At 44.8% G+C, this 16,077-nt stretch overlaps 1 protein-coding gene and 1 long non-coding RNA gene across 4 annotated transcripts in view; one reads left to right on the forward strand and one right to left on the reverse strand.

Moving 5' to 3' along the window:
• The window catches only part of FRMPD1 (FERM and PDZ domain containing 1), a 202,935-nt gene that overhangs the window by 174,863 nt on the left and 11,995 nt on the right, over positions 1 to 16,077 (forward strand). The window lies entirely within an intron of this gene.
• LOC130272499 (uncharacterized) overlaps positions 4,530 to 16,077 on the reverse strand; it is a 69,576-nt gene continuing 58,028 nt past the window's right edge. Inside the window, exon 3 of the long non-coding RNA XR_008843579.1 lies at positions 4,530 to 4,925. This is a non-coding gene — a long non-coding RNA (uncharacterized LOC130272499). The remainder of the gene's footprint in view (positions 4,926 to 16,077) is intronic.

Below are 16,077 nucleotides of genomic sequence, written 5' to 3' on the forward strand. Positions count from 1 at the left end.
TGACGTGTCGGGCTAACAGGAAGTAAGAAGCAAACAGCCTGGCGACCGAACACCTGTACCGGAGCTCCTGGGGCGTGTTGGCAGGTAAGAGAAAGTTTGTTTTCTTTTTTTTTTGCAGCCCGGACTAGATAAAATAAGAAAAGTGTGCGCCAGACTACTCCTTTAAGACAAAGGTTTATGATCTCGCTAGACTATATTTTAGGAGGAAGAACTGTGTGGGACATATACTTATAACACATAGTTTGGCGAGTAGGAATTCTATCAATATGTAGAAGCAATTATTTAATGCTTTGATAGATTATGAGTCCTGATTCTTCTGCAGGTAGAATGAAGTCTCACAATATCCTAAAACTATAATCTCAATATGGAGATAATTAATAATTGAATGTATTTATTTGCCAATCTAAATGGTATAACTCCATACACATATTCCAAATTGGTCTTAATTAAATGGAATACCATTTTTGTGTCTCTTACCAAGTCTATGTAAAAACCTCGCTTCTGCTCTTAGGAATGCTGAACGGTCCATCTCATCGTCATGGATAGCCATTGGTCTGGTACCGTGTGATCAGTCCGCTTGCTAGGATCTCACATAGCTTTTCCACCTTATTGGACCTCTTTCCTGTGTCTTTGTGTTCTCTCCCACACAGTACAGCACAGTCTACAGTCCCCAACATCTGGTTTACCAGACTTTTTAATTAGTTAGACACACCCTCCTAAATTGGAATGTAGGTTGGGTGTGTACATATGGAAATGACTATGACATCACTATATTACCCAGAATGCATTGAGCATATCACACATAATGCCTTTCCTGTTGGTGTAATGTCAACTACTCATACGCTAGGGGGCGCTATTGTATAGGCAATTAGCATCATTACCATTAAGGGTTAACTGTCCAATGTTGTCCATTCCAGACTTGACATATGGAGCCATAATAAACAATTCAGGGATTATTTTTGACATCTATAAGTAATTAAAACCTGGATTCTCATAGACATCTTGGAGCCTACCTAGACATCCAAATTTATTAGAGAGATATGGAGGTCTCTTTCACACAGACATGTGTATCTGTCTTATTTAAACAGCCATAAATATCTAAAGAGACAACAAGTATTCTACTCCCAGACTGGCACTTGAATAGAAGAACATTAGAATACACTGTGGTCTATTTAGAACATACACAAAATGGGCAACATCATGCTATTATGCTATGAAATATATTAACCCCTTCAGGACGGAGCCCATTTTGGCCTTAAGGACCGGAGCGTTTTTTGCACATCTGACCACTGTCACTTTAAACATTAATAACTCTGGAATGCTTTTAGTTATCATTCTGATTCCGAGATTGTTTTTTCGTGACATATTCTACTTTAACATAGTGGTAAATTTTTGTCGATACTTGCATCCTTTCTTGGTGAAAAATCCGTAAATTTGATGAAAAATTTGAAAATTTAGCATTTTTCAAACTTTGAAGCTTTCTGCTTGTAAGGAAAATGGATATTACGAATACATTTTTTTTTGGTTCACATATACAATATGTCTACTTTATGTTTGCATCATAAAATCGACGTATTTTTACTTTTGGAAGACACCAGAGGGCTTCAACGGTCAGCAGCAATTTTCCGATTTTTCACAAAATTTTCAAACTCAGTATTTTTCAGGGACCAGTTCAGGTTTGAAGTGGATTTGAAGGGTCTTCATATTAGAAATACCCCATAAATGACCCCATTATAAAAACTACACCCCCCAAAGTATTCAAAATGACATTCAGTCAGCGTTTTTACCCTTTAGGTGTTTCACACAAATAGCAGCAAAGTGAAGGAGAAAATTCACAATCTTCATTTTTTACACTCACATGTTCTTGTAGACCCAATTTTTGAATTTTTACAAGTATTTGTAGCCCAATTTCTCTCGAGTAAGCACATACCTCATATGTCTATGTAAAGTGTTCGGCGGGCGCAGTAGAGGGCTCAGAAGGGAAGGAGCGACAAGGGGATTTTGGAGAGTACGTTTTTCTGAAATGGTTTTTGGGGGGCATGTTACCTTTAGGAAGCCCTTATGGTGCCAGAACAGCAAAAAAAAACCACATGGCATACCATTTTGGAAACTAGACCCCTCGGGGAATGTAACATGGGATAAAGTGAACCTTAATACCCCACAGGTGTTTCACGACTTTTGCAAATGTAAAAAAAAAATAAAAAATTTTACCTAAAATGCTTGTTTTCCCAAAAAAAATTAATTTTTAAAAAGGGTAATAGCAGAAAATACCCCTAAAAATTTGAAGCCCAATTTCTCCCGATTCAGAAAACACCCCATATGGGGGTGAAAAGTGCTCTGCTGGCGCACTACAGGTCTCGGAAGAGAAGGAGTCACATTTGGCTTTTTGAACGCAAATTTTGCTCTGGGGGCATGCCGCATTTAGGAAGCCCCTATGGTGCCAGGACCGCAAAAAAAAACACATGGCATACCATTTTGGAAACTAGACCCCTCGGGGAACGTAACAAGGGGTTAAGTGAACCTTTATACCCCACAGGTGTTTCACAACTTTTGCATATGTAAAAAATTTTTTTTTTTTTTTACCTAAAATGCTTGTTTTCCCAAAAATTTTACATTTTTAAAAAGGGTAAAAGCAGAAAATACCCCCCAAAATTTGTAACACAATTTCTCCCGAGTACGGCGATACCCCATATGTGACCCTAAACTGTTGCCTTGAAATACGACAGGGCTCCAAAGTGAGAGCGCCATGCGCATTTGAGGCCTGAATTAGGGACTTGCATAGGGGTGGACATAGGGGAATTCTACGCCAGTGATTCCCAAACAGGGTGCCTCCAGCTGTTGCAAAACTCCCAGCATGCCTGGACAGTCAACGGCTGTCCGACAATACTGGGAGTTGTTTTGCAACAGCTGGAGGCTCCGTTCTGGAAACAGTGGTGTACCAGACGTTTTTCATTTTTATTGGGGAGGGGAGGGGGGCTGTGTAGAGGTATGTGTATATGTAGTGTTTTTTACTTTTTATTTTATTTTTTGTGTTAGTGTAGTGTAGTGTTTTTAGGGTACAGTCGCACGGGCGGGGGTTCACAGTAGTTTCTCGCTGGCAATTTGAGCTGCAGCAGAAAGTTTGCGGCAGCTCAAACTTGCAGCCAGATACTTACTGTAATCCTCCGCCCATGTGAGTGTACCCTGTACGTTCACATTGGGGGGGACATCCAGCTGTTGCATAACTACAACTCCCAGCATGCCCGTTGGCTGTCGGTGACTGCTGAGAGTTGCAGTTTTGCAACAACTGTAGGCACACTGGTTATGTATCACTGAGTTTGTGACCTAACTCAGTGTTTAACAACCAGTGTGCCTCCAGCTGTTGCAAAACTACAACTCCCAGCATGTACGGTGCATGGTGTACATTGACTGCTGAGAGTTGTAGTTTGCAACAGCTGGAGGCACACCGGTCGTGAAACACTGAGTTAGGTAAAAAAAAACTCTGAGTTTCACAACCAGTGTGCCTTCAGCTGTTGCAAAACTACAACTCTCAGCAGTCACCGACAGCCAACGGGCATGCTGGGAGTTGTAGTTATGCAACCAGCAGATGCACCACTACAACTCCCAGCATGCACTTTAGCTGTTTGTGCAAGCTGGGAGTTGTAGTTATACAACAGCTGAAGGTACACTTTTCCATAGAAAGAATGTGCCTCCAGCTGTTGCAAAACCATAAGTCCCAGCATGCCCATAAGGGAATGCTGGGAGTTGTGGTGGTCTGCCTCCTGCTGTTGCATAACTACAGCTCCCAGCATGCCCTTTTTGCATGCTGGGAGCTGTTGCTAAGCAACAGCAGGAGGCTGTCACTCACCTCCAACGATCCAGACGCTGCAGGTCAGTCCCGCCGCCGCAGCTGCTCCTGGGGCCCCGATCCCAACAGGGGCGCCGGGGATCGGGGTCCCCAGCACCGGGGGTCGTCTTCCCGCACCCGCTCACATCCTCCAGAAGAGGGGCGGAGCGGGTGCGGGAGTGACACCCGCAGCAGGCGCCCTGATTGGTCGGCCGGTAATCCGGCCGACGAATCAGGGCGATCGTGAGGTGGCACCAGCGCCACCTCACCCCTGCAGGCTCTGGCTGTTCGGGGCCGTCAGAGACGGCCCCGAACAGCCAGTAATTCCGGGTCACCGGGTCACCGGAGACCCGATTGACCCGGAATCGCCGCAGATCGCTGGACTGAATTGTCCAGCGATCTGCGGCGATCGCCGACATGGGGGGACATAATGACCCCCCTGGGCGATATGCCGGGATGCCTGCTGAACGATTTCAGCAGGCATCCGGCTCCGGTCCCCAAACGGCTAGCGGTGGGGGCCGGAATTCCCACGGGCGTATGGATACGCCCTCGGTCCTTAAGGACTCGGGATTCAGGGCGTATCCATACGCCCTATGTCCTGAAGAGGTTAAACATAGTGATTCATTTTTGGGGCGTATAATTAGCATGACAGTGTATGCGGAGGAGTACTTCATATTCCGTTGACTACGTCAATGACGTCACTAGGGTAGGCGAGGACCATTGTTTCTGCCCTCCCTAGCCTAAATAAAGCCAGCCTGTTACTACCTAGGCCCAGGAACGCCATATTTGACGCTCCAGGCCTATTGGTACCTGCTCTTCCTGGCACTCCACCGGCGGTGGGTACCAGGGTAATAATTGGGGGGTTAGTACTAGCTGGTTTTGGGGCTAACGATAAGCCCCGGCTTAGTAATGGATTCCGTCTATAAAACAGCTCCCACTACTAAGCCTGTAAAATAAATAAAGAAAACACAACACATGTTTTAATCCCAAAAACACTCCCCCACAAGCCCTCTTTAACCATTTTATTAAAAGATTTTTAAAAAAATGTTGGTCATCGACGTAGTCCCCGAATCTGTAGTAGTCCTCAGCATTCACGTATCTGAAAAGAGAAGAAAAGAAAAACATGAAAAATGGGTTATTACAATTTGGGTGCTCCCCCTGGGGAGGACACCCATACAGCAGTGTATACATGATCTTGTACGCCCTGGTCCAGCTTACCGGGTTTAAACCATTCTCACCAGCAGAGAACGGGTTAAACCCGGTCGGTCCCGGGCAGCCAGGACCCACGGCTAATGCCGGGCACGGCAGATCGGGCTGATGCCTGGCATTAACCCTTTAGACGCCGCGATAAAAGTTGATCGTGGCGTCTAAAATGAAAGTAAAAGAATCCCGGCTGATCAGGACTATCGTGACAAAATCGCGATGTCCCGATCAGCTTACCAGACGACGGGAGGGTCCTCACCGGCCTCTCCGTTATCCGAATGGCGATCTACTGCTCCATGCCTGCGCAGCAGGCAGGAGCAGCAGAGCTCCGGTTACACTGATCAGTGCTTTGCAATGGCAGAGCACTGATGAGTGTATGCAATCAGAAGATTGCATGCTTTAGCCCCCAATGGGGGCTAAAAAAAAAAAAGTGTAAAAAAATGTTTTAATAAAAGTTAATTAACCCCTTCCCTATTAAAAGTTTAAATCACCCCCCTTTTCCCATTTTTTAAATAAAATAACGAATAATAATAATAATAATGTGGTACCGCCGCGTGTGTAAATGTCCAAACTATTAAAATATTAGGTTAGCTAAACCACACGGTCGATGGCGTACATGTAAAAAAATACCAATGTCCAAAATTGTGCATTTTTGGTCACTTCATATACCATAAAAATATGAATAAAAAGCGATCAAAAAGTCCAATGAAAACAAAAATGGTACCTATAAAAACTACAGATGACGGCGCAAAAAATTAGCTCTCAAACCAACCCGTACACGGAAAAATAAAAAAGTTATATGGGTCAGAAGATGCCAATTTTAAACATGCTAATTTTGGGTGCATGTAGTTTATAATTTTTTTAATTTACCTATTCTGTACACCGATCCCAAGGTCAGAGAAGCCTTGGATTCAGGGTACATGTGTGTGTCGAGAAGAGCACCCACTCTGGGACAAATGCTATCACCCGGTTTGTTTTCAGATCGCCCCGAGAGAAAGCCTACTTGGCTAAATTACACGGGATCTTATAAATGTGGGGCAACCAGATGTGTGTGCTGCAGTTATATGTGTAACTCTAACAGCTTTTCATCGTGTAGTAATAACAGTAATTTCAACATGACAGAATACATTAACTGCAACACCCCTGGTATTATCTATTTATTCACATGCTGTGACTGTAATCTCCAATATGTGGGGTGTACTATTAACGACTTAAAAGTGAGAATACGCAAACATTTGTCTGACATTGGTCATTTGCAATCACGGCATGTGTCTATGGTATCTAGGCACATTGCTGAAATTCATGGGGGTAATACATCTTCCCTCCAGTTACAGGGCATAGAAAGAGTGAGATTGTCCTCAAGAGGAGGTAATCTAAAGCAAAAAATCCTGTACAGTGAGGTCTTCTGGATTCTCAAATTGCATACCAGATTTCCTCATGGTCTAAACAGGAGACTTGATACTATTTTACAATATTAGGAATATGTAATATCCTCCGGTTTATACTCATATAATTTCTACATAGTTTTTTTCGGATGTTGGGGCCGTATGCCTTTTTTCCTCCTTCATTCCAAGAATAGTGTCTCTTGCTACATTTGAAAATATAGATAATGTTTATTTCATGCATGTATCTATCTTTATGCAACATGAAGTTATTTGTGTATAGCGGAGACATACCGTATATACTCGAGTATAAGCCGACCCGAGTATAAGCCGAGACCCCTAATTTCAACCCAAAATCCCAGGAAAAGTTATTGACTCGAGTATAAGCCTAGGGTGGGAAATACATCATCCCCCCCTGTCATCATCCAGACCCGTCATTAACATCCTCATCATCATCCCCTTGTCATCATCCCACACATCCCCCCTTCATCATCCCCTTATCATCCCACACATCCCCCCTTCATCATCCCCTTATCATCCCACACATCCCCCCTTCATCATCCCCTTATCATCCCGCACATCCCCCCTTCATCATCCCCTTATCATCATCCCACACCCCCCCCCCTTCATCATCCTCTTCTCATCATTCGCCCTCAGTGGTCTTCAACCTGCGGACCTCCAGAGGTTTCAAAACTACAACTCCCAGCAAGTCCGGGCAGCCATCGGCTGTCCGGGCTTGCTGGGAGTTGTAGTTTTGAAACCTCCGGAGGTCCGCAGGTTGAAGACCACTGCGGCCTTCGACATCATCCAGCCCCCTCTCACCCCCCTTTAGTTCTGAGTACTCACCTCCGCTCGGCGCTGGTCCGGTCCTGCAGGGCTGTCCGGTGAGGAGGTGGTCCGGGCTGCTATCTTCACCGGGGGCGCCTCTTCTCCGCGCTTCCGGCCCGGAATAGAGGCGTTGCCTTGACAACGACGCAGAAGTACGTTGGCAATGAACGCACCTCTGCGTCGTTGTCAAGGCAACGTGACTATTCTGAGGCCGGGCCCGAAGCGCTTAGAAGAGGCCTCCCCGGTGAAGATAGCAGCCCGGAACCACTATCCCACCGGACCACCTCCTCACCGGACAGTCCTGCAGCACCGGACCAGCGCCGAACGGAGGTGAGTACTCAGAACTAAAGGGGGGTGAGAGGGGGCTGGATGATGTCGAAGGCCGCAGTGGTCTTCAACTTGCGGACCTCCGGAGGTTTCAAAACTACAACTCCCAGCAAGCCCGGACAGCCGATGGCTGGCCGGGCTTGCTGGGAGTTGTAGTTTTGAAACCTCTGGAGGTCCGCAGGTTGAAGACCACTGCGGGTGGGGGAGTTCACTCGAGTATAAGCCGAGGGGGGTGTTTTCAGCACGAAAAATCGTGCTGAAAAACTCGGCTTATACTCGAGTATATACGGTAGTTGTTTTAATTGTGATTTTTAATGTAATTTTTCGCAGTGGAGAAATTCACTGCATTTTTCTCTAAGTGTTTGTGTCTGGACATGTTTTTTTAGTTTTTGTATTTGTAACTCTATGCAGCACACTCACCTGTGGAATTTGTGAGTGTGGCCAGGTGGTGCAGCCTAATTTGGGTGTGCGCCACCTGTCCAAGCCCGCATATAAGAAGAATCTTTGAGATGGTACTATTGTAGGACTAAGGCTCGGTAATGCGAGCCGAAACGAGTCACATCTCCGAGTACCTGTTTGTTCTCCGTGGCTTTCCAATAAAGTACCTGTTCCCAGAGTCAGGCGCTGGACAATCCTTCTTCCTTTTCCATTGTTTGGGGCAGAGTCCACGCCTGGTCCGTGCGCCGGCTACGAGGGTGAGCTGATACGAACTGTTTCTATAATTTTTTTAAGTATTAAAATAAAACCTACATAAATTGGGTATCCTTGTAACCGTATGGACCTACAGAATAAAGATAAGGTATAATTTTTACCAAATATGGAGTTGAAACAGGAGCCCCCAAAATTACAAAATGGCGTTTGTTTGTTTTTTTTCACCTCACAAATAATTTTTTTTGGGTTTCGCCGCAGGATATATTCTAAAATAAGTGATGTCGAAGGACACAAGAAACAAAATTGTAGACCTGCACCAGGCTGTGAAGACTGAATCTGCAATAGGCAAGCAGCTCAGTGTGATGAAATCAACTGTGGGAGCAATTAGTTGAAAATAGAAGACATACAAGACCAGTGATAATCTCTCTCGATCTGGGGCACTACGCAAGATCATACCCCGTGGTGTCAAAATGATCACAAAAACGGTGAGCAAAAATCCCAGAACCACACAGGGGGACCCAGTGAATGACCTGCAGAGAGCTGGGACCAAAGTAACAAAGGCTACCCTCAGTAACAAACTACGCCCCCAGGGACTCAAATCATGCAGTGCCAGATGTGTCTCCCTGCTTAAGCCAGTACATGTCCAGGCCGTCTGAAGTTTGCTAGAGAGCATTTGGATGATCCAGAAGAGTATTGGGAGAATGTCAGATGGTCAGATGAAACCGAAGTAGAACTTTTTGGTAAAAACTCAACTCGTCGTGTTTGGAGGAGAAAGAATGCTGAGTTGCATCCAAAGAACACCATACCTACTGTGAAGCATGGGGGTGGAAACATCATGCTTTGGGGCTGTTTTTCTGCTAAGGGACCAGGATGACTGATCCGTGTAAACGAAAGAATGAATGGGGCCATGTATCGTGAGATTTTGAGTGAAAACCTCCTTCCATCAGCAAGGGCATTGAAGATGAAACGTGGCTGGGTCTTTCAGCATGACAATGATCCCAAACACACCGCCCCGGCAATGAGGGAGTGGCTTTGTAAGAAGCATTTCAAGGTCCTGGAGTGGCCTATCCAGTCTCTAGATCTCAACCCCATAGAAAACAAAACCTTTGGAGGGAATTGAAAGTTTGTGTTGCCCAGCGACAGCCCCAAAACATCACTGCTCTAGAGGAGATCTGCATGGAGGAATGGGCCAAAAAACTAGCAACAGTGTGTGAAAACCTTGTGAAGACTTACAGAAAATGTTTGACCTCTGTCATTGCCAACAAAGGGTATATAACAAAGTATTAACCCCTTCCCTCTTTGGACATTTTTTTTTCCTCCTCACCTTCTAAAAATCCTAACACTTTCAATTTAGCGCCTACAGACCCATATGATGGCTTGTTCTTTGCACCAACAATTTTACTTTGTAATACCATTAATTATTTCACCACAAAATTTATGGCGAAACCAGAAAAAAATTATTTGTGGGGAAAATTGAAAAAAAAAACGCCATTTTGTAATTTTTAGCGGCTTCCGTTTCTACGCAGTGCCGTTTTCGGCAAATTGACACCTTATATTTATTCTGTAGGTCCATACGGTTACGAGGATACCCAATTGATATAGGTTTGATTTTATTTTACTACTAAAAAAAATTGTACTTACAGGCACCAAAATTAGTATGTTCAAAATTGTCATCTTCTGACCCCTATAACTTTTTTATTTTTCTGCATACAGGGCGGTTTGAGGGCTTATTTTTGTGCCATGATCATAAGTTTTTATCGGTACCATATTTGTTTCGATCGGACATTTTTATTCGCATTTGAAACATTTTTTTTCAGGGTATACAAAATGACCAAAAATACGCAATTTTGGACTTTGGCATTTTTTTACGTATACGCCATTGACCGTGAGGTTTAATTAACATTACATTTTAATAGTTCGGACATTTACGCACGTGGCGATACCACATATGTTTATTTAATTTTTTTTATGGGAAAAAGGGGGGGGTGATTCAAGCATTTATTAGGGAAGGGATTAAATCACATTTATTAACACTTAAAAAAATTTTTTTTTTGCAATATTATAGCCCCTATAGGGGACTATAACATGCGATACCTTGATTGCAGACACTGATCAATGCTATGTCATAGCATATCATTGATTGGTGTTATCGTCGCTCCACTGCTCCTGCCTGGATCTCAGGCATGGAGCAATGGAGCGACGATCGGACGGCCAGGAGAAAGGTAAGACACCTCCCCCTGTCCTCTCAGCTGATCGGGATGCTGCGATTTTGCCGCAGCAGTCCCGATAGGCCCCTGAGCCAACCATCAGGGGAATTAATGGCTTTTAGATGCCGCGATCAACTTTGATCGTGGCGTCTAAAGGGTTACTGCGTTAGCATTAGCCGTACAGCATTAGCCCTGGGTCCCGGTTGCTGATAGCAACCGGGACCCAACGAGTATGATGCGCGCTCATTTGCTGAGCGCCAGTCATACCTCCTGAGCCCGCAGTGGATGTACATTCACGTCCATTTGCGGCAAGGGGTTAAGATGAACTTTTTTTATTGACCAAATACTTAATTTCCACAATAATTTGCAAATAAATTCTTTAAAAATCAGACAGTGTTTGCTCCGGGTCTGATTACTGGCGATCATGGGGCCGGAGCATTGTGACGTCACAACCCCGCCCCCGTGCGACGACACGCTCCGCTCCCTCAATGCAAGCCTATGTGAGGGGGTGGAAATCCGTGAGTGAAATTGCGCATAGTAAATGTCAGTATCTGTGAGAATGGGTCTTCCGCGAGACCCGTTCACATTGCGGAATTTCAGTGGCGGACAATTCCGCCACTGAAATTATTCCGTGCAAAGAAAGATGTTCATTCTTTGCGCGGAAGTCCGTGAGCACTACATAGTCGTCAATGATGACGGTACAGTGCTGTGCAGGCCTACCGCCAGCTGCCACGCTGAATCTCCGCTCGCTGGTATCCGCGAGCGGAGATTCAGCTACAAATCCGTAGTGTGAACATACTCTACTTTTCATATTGTTTATTGTGCCACTAGTGTTGCATGTAATACCCAATATGTTGGTTGCACCAGCAGAAAACTAAAAACTTTGCATATTAGAACATATTAGAGACTGCGTGAATACAACCAATCCACATTGGGTCTATCCAAACATATAGCAGAGGTTCATTTAGGCTCCCACAAAACCATTGTTGTCTAAGGTATAGGGTAAATCCACCCAAACGGGGCGGAGATTGGTCTCATTTATTATTTACCAGAGAAGCCTTTTGGATCCTTAATTTGGATACACAAGCTCCTCTGGGTCTAAAATACAGAAACACCCTTATGTATTTTTATTGATCTTGTTATTTACTGATGTATTTCTATAGATTTTTCTTGTTGTTTTTTATTTATTATTTTGATGTTTTTGTTCACACTTTTAGTCTGCATATATTGCGTTTTTCTAGTTATTCCATACTTACTATTTAATATTTCTTTTCTAGATATCTTGGTATGCCAGACTGTATACATACATTCTTTCGGATATAATGTCTTTGTATTTGCACTGTTTCTTTGCCATACATTACCGGGGTTTTTTCATTCGCCTACATATGTCTCTAGGTGCCTTTCCCTGTTGTCTGGAACACTCATGTTTCCCATTAGTGATTATACACGTCATTGTGTTTCTGGCCGAGGTGATGCTCCTCCTCTTTTATGTTTGACATGTGCACTTAACGTCATTTACCTAAGGTATTTATTTATACAGTGAGTTTATGTTATAATATTGCCATGATTAAGGGCTAATACTCAGCGTGTCAGCCTTTTCAAGTTTCTTTTCACGTGACCTGTTGTGTTTTTTACCAATTTTTTTTTTTATCTAATAAAGTTTGTAGTTTTTAATCTTTTTCAAATGTTTTCGGGAGCTGGATTTTCTACCATTTTTCTCCTTTGTCTACGTGGGACATGGCCCACAGCTACTCCATGCTTCTGACTACTCCAGTGATGCTGCTACTATCCCTATACAGACTGATGGTGAGCTGACTTGCGTCTTTTTTTCTCTTTTTGATAATCACCAATACCCTGAAGTGCAAGAAATAAGAATTAAATAAAAGCCAAAATCCAAACCTCAAGGACTCCCCCAGATAGTTGGAAAAACTAGTGTATTATGAATAATTTATCAGGAGACTGTGCTTCAAGTTCTTTAGATGGTTTATTAAAAATATATACAATAAATACTATATTAAATAACCTAGCACAGGGCCCTTGTGGTAGGATACTTTAACATTAAAATACTAAAAATGTTCACTTCTGTTGCATTTCTTATAATAAAATACAAAATAAAAATGGTTTTGTTAGAATTTTCAAACAACTATTTTTAGAACCAACACAGACTATACTAATAGTTTCATAGTCCGGCATCTGATACTTCGGCAACTGCCCTTAGTAATAAAAGTTCAGCAAGAATTTTTTTAATTGGCTACAAATATCTGATCCAGCATTGATAGATGGTAAAACCACCGGTACAGTGTACCTCTCATCCAACAGGTTGCGGATGTCTCTGGCAGCAGTTGATCCCATGCCGAGATCTGATGGCAGGATAGTAGTTGTCACTCCTGCAGCGGTAAGTGTGTTACAAAGAAAGCCGCGGGTCTCCTACCAGCACCTGGTCTCGTGCAGATACCTATCAACAAAAGCTGTGGCTGGTCCCGCAGCAAGGGACCTAGAGGATAGTATAAGTGCTGTGCTTGAGTGGAGCTGTGGCATCCAGTGTCTCAGATCGTGGCTAGCAGGTGACAAGTACCGAAGCTCAAATAGTCAGTGCTGGAGTTCCATTCAGTATGCTGGCGTGTGACGTAGAGTGATTTCCGCAACAGGTAGATGGGTGTGAAAGAATTCTTGCGGTAGTAGTCAGGCTGGGAACTGAATTCCTTTAGTAGCCAACACAAGTATGCAGTATTAGTAGTGCGTCTTACAACAATATTCAGACAAGATGCATTTCAGGGTACTAACAGGTAAGTCTATGACCCCTTCCTCAATAGTCAAACAGAGGACTATCAAAGGGATCATCTGCATGTGGGCATGATGAATAATATCTAAAGTCTTAAGTGTGTTATCCCTGGGCTGCCTCTACTGGCACAAAGCCTACCTGGTCTAAATGGATAAGGGAAGGAAGTATAGAGTTAAGATGGTCGGCTAGTAATTTGGAATAAATCTATAAGTCTATATTCAGAAAGGAGATGAGCAGTAACTCCCACATATATGCAGGTCCTTCCCTGGTTTGGGGAGTACAACAACATGTGCAAGGGAAGAGGCAGGCGGGAAAGGAGAGATAGAATTGAAAGGCAGAAGCATGAGAGGGGGACAAAGAAGGCTCTAAGATTTTGAAGAACTTAGCCATGTAACCATCTGGGTCTGGGGTCTTGCCCCTTGGAAGGTCCTTTATCACTGGGGATAATTCCTCAGCCAAGAAAGGAGCCTCCAATTGCTCCAATTTATCAGAAGGAAGGGACAAGAAAGGGGAGAGAGGGTAAGGAGGAGGGGGAGCAACGGGCATGGGAGGGAGGTTATAGAGATCAGAAAAAAAGGCATGCAAATTGGAGAGAATATCACCAGTAGCATGAACAGATGAACCTAATGGAGTCTTAATGCAAGTTTGGATTGCAACGCTCTGGCCAACTCTTATTACTGTACTCATAGAATTCCCTCCGGCCAGCCTGTAAAAGGCAGTCCCAGCAGGCCTGAACCCCTTCCCGCTATAGGACATATGCATATCTCCCAGCACCTGACACATTTACGCGCTGGGACATATCCATACGTCCTAGTGATCTCCTTCACTGCCACGGGCAGCGTGGGAGATCAGCAGCAGTGGCCCCCTGTTCACCAATGGCGGCGCTTCGATATGATCGCAGGTCGCCGTTGGTTGCTATGACAGCAGGAGAGAGCATGACCTCCTGTCTGCCTGCTACGGAAGCCTGCGAGATCCATCCAAAGGCTGGATTACACAGGCTGTACTGTTTACAGGTTATACTATGCTGCAATACATTTGTACTGCATCACAGTATGACCCGATCAGCTGCACAAAGTGTAAAAAAAATCAGATTCCGGGTCATTACGGGTCTATGGTGACGCGGTGACCCGGAATATAAGGGGGATCGCGGTTGTCTAAGACACCCACGATCCCGCTGAAGGGATAGGAGTGAGGTGGCAGGGGTGCCACCCCTCCTATCCCTGCTATTGGTGGTCTAGACGAGACCACCAATAGCAGATAAGGGGCGCGGGGGTTAACTTTCGTTTTCCCCGTCCTGCCTACCCACAATAGGCGGGGCAGAACGGGGAAACGAAGAGGACCGGGTGCTGACGTCCACTTACCCGTCCGGAGGCAGCAGCGCGACGGTGATCGGCGGGTGGCGACGGTGATCGGCGGGCGGCGACGTCGTGAGGCAGAAGAGGATGGCTCCCTGGATCCGACGGAAGCCGGTAAGTTGCCTAGCAACATCTGGAGGGCTACAGTGGTCTCTAACCTGTAGCCCTGCAGATGTTGCAAAACTACAACTCCCAGCATGCCCAGACAGCTGTTTGGGCATGCTGGAATATGTAGTTTTGCAACAGCTGGAGGACTGCAGTTTGAGTCCACTATACAGTGGTCTCTAAACTGTATCCTTCCAGATCTTGCAAAACTACTACTCCTAGCATGCTCAAACAGCTCTTTGCTGTCTGGGCATGTTGGGATTTGTAGTTTTCCAACATCTGGAGGGTCACAGTTTGGAGATCACTGGGCAGTGGTCTATAAACTGTAGCCATCCAGATGTTGCAAAACTGCAAATCCCAGCATGCCCAAATAGCAAACAGCTGTCTTGGCATGCTGGGTGTTGTAGTTGCGTACCTCCAGCTATTGCATAACTACATCTCCCAGCATGCCCTTTGGCGATCAGTAAATGCTGGGAGTTGTAGTTTTGCAACAGCTGGAGGCGCACTGGTTGGAAAACACTGAGTTAGGTAACAGAACCTTACTGAAGGTTTTCCAACCAGTGTGCCTCCAGCTGATGCAAAAGTACAACTCCCAGCATGCACCGTCTGTCAGTAGATGCTAGGAGTTGTAGTTTTTCAACAGCTGGAGGCACACTGGTTGGAAAATACTGAGTTAGATAACAGAACCTAACTGAATGTTTTCCAACCAGTGTGCCTCCAGCTGTTGCAAAAGTACAACTCCCAGCATGCGCGATCTTGTCAGTACATGCTGGGAGTTGTAGTTTTGCAATAGCTGGAGGCACATTGGTTGGAAAATACTGAGTTAGGTAACAGAACCTAACTGAAGGCTTTCCAACCAGTGTGCCTCCAGCTGTTGCAAAAGTACAACTCCTCAGTCAGTACATGCTGGGAGTTGTAGTTTTGAAACAGCTGGAGGTTTGCCCCCCCCCCCCCCCCCATGTGAACGTACAGGGTACATTCACAAGGGCAGGTTTACAGTAAGTTTCCTGCTTCAAGTTTGGGCTGCGGTAAATTTTTCGCCACAGCGCAAACTCCTAGCGGGAAACTCACCGTAACACGCCAGTGCGAATGTACCCTAAAAACACTACACTAAACGAACACATAATAAAGAGTAAAACACTACATATACACCCCAATACGGTTCCCCCCAATAAAAAGGAAAAACTTATCGTGCGGCAATGTTTCCAAAACGGAGCCTCCAGCTGTTGCAAAACAACAACTCCCAGCATTTCTGGACAGCCACTGACTGTCCAGGCATGCTGGGAATTTAGCAACAGCTGGAGGCACCCTGTTTGGGAATCACTGGTGTAGAATACCCCTATGTCCACCTCTATGCAATCCCTAAATTAGTCCTCAAATGCGCATGGCGCTCTCTCACTTCAGAGCCCTG

Source organism: Hyla sarda, chromosome 1 (genome assembly GCF_029499605.1).
Source record: "Hyla sarda isolate aHylSar1 chromosome 1, aHylSar1.hap1, whole genome shotgun sequence".
NCBI classification, from domain to species: Eukaryota; Metazoa; Chordata; class Amphibia; order Anura; family Hylidae; genus Hyla; species Hyla sarda.